The following is a 665-nucleotide window of genomic DNA, read 5'->3' as shown; positions in this document are numbered from 1 at the left end:
GAAGCCTCCCCAGGCTGGGACGGCACCTTCAGCCAGCCTTCTCGGCACGCGTGGCTCTGAGACACGTGGGAGGACAGCCACGCCGAGGAGAGACCCCCAGCACACCACTAAGAGAAAGGTGGATCGTGCGTGTTACCCGAAGTTCCAGTGTTAGAGGGGACACAGGGAACTTACAAACGTGGGTAGCAGGCCTGGGGACTACAAGGGCTGTATTAGCAACAGGAAATGCTACCAAAATAAAATAGTAATTTAAAAATAAGTAGAAAGAGAGATATCAAAGTATAAATATAACGATGATGCTCACTTCAGCAGCACATATGCTAAAAGTGGAACAATCCAGTAAGATTAGCACAGCCCCTCCGCAAGGATGGCCACAAATTCGTGGGGCGTTCCATATTTTTTAAATACATAAGACAATAATAGAACGGCCAGGAGTAGCTATCCTGTTGGGTTTTGTGGCTTGGTTTGGTTTGGTTTTTTAAAGTGGACTTCCCCAGGCACAGGGGCACGTGCCTACTGTGCCAGCGCTCGGGAGACTGAGGCAGCAGGGTCACTGTGAGTTTGAGGCCAGCCTGGGCTCTAGAGTGAGTTCAGTCAGTAGTGAATGAAGTCATAAGACTCTGTCTTAAAAAAGAAAATGGACATCAAGCCAAAATGATCAGGAG

The 665-nt window shown here is 48.6% G+C and overlaps 1 non-coding gene across 1 annotated transcript; it reads left to right on the top strand.

Annotated features, from left to right (window-relative positions):
- The first annotated feature begins 296 nt into the window (after positions 1 to 296).
- Positions 297 to 401, top strand: LOC111816318. The gene has a single exon (XR_002820744.1). It is a non-coding gene; the product is annotated as a U6 spliceosomal RNA (small nuclear RNA).
- Positions 402 to 665: the final 264 nt, after the last annotated feature.

Source organism: Octodon degus, unplaced genomic scaffold (assembly GCF_000260255.1).
Source record: "Octodon degus isolate 3935 unplaced genomic scaffold, OctDeg1.0 scaffold00029, whole genome shotgun sequence".
NCBI lineage: Eukaryota > Metazoa > Chordata > Mammalia > Rodentia > Octodontidae > Octodon > Octodon degus.
The sequence above is the reverse complement of the archived record's forward strand: the minus strand, read 5'-3'. Positions and strand labels throughout refer to the sequence as shown.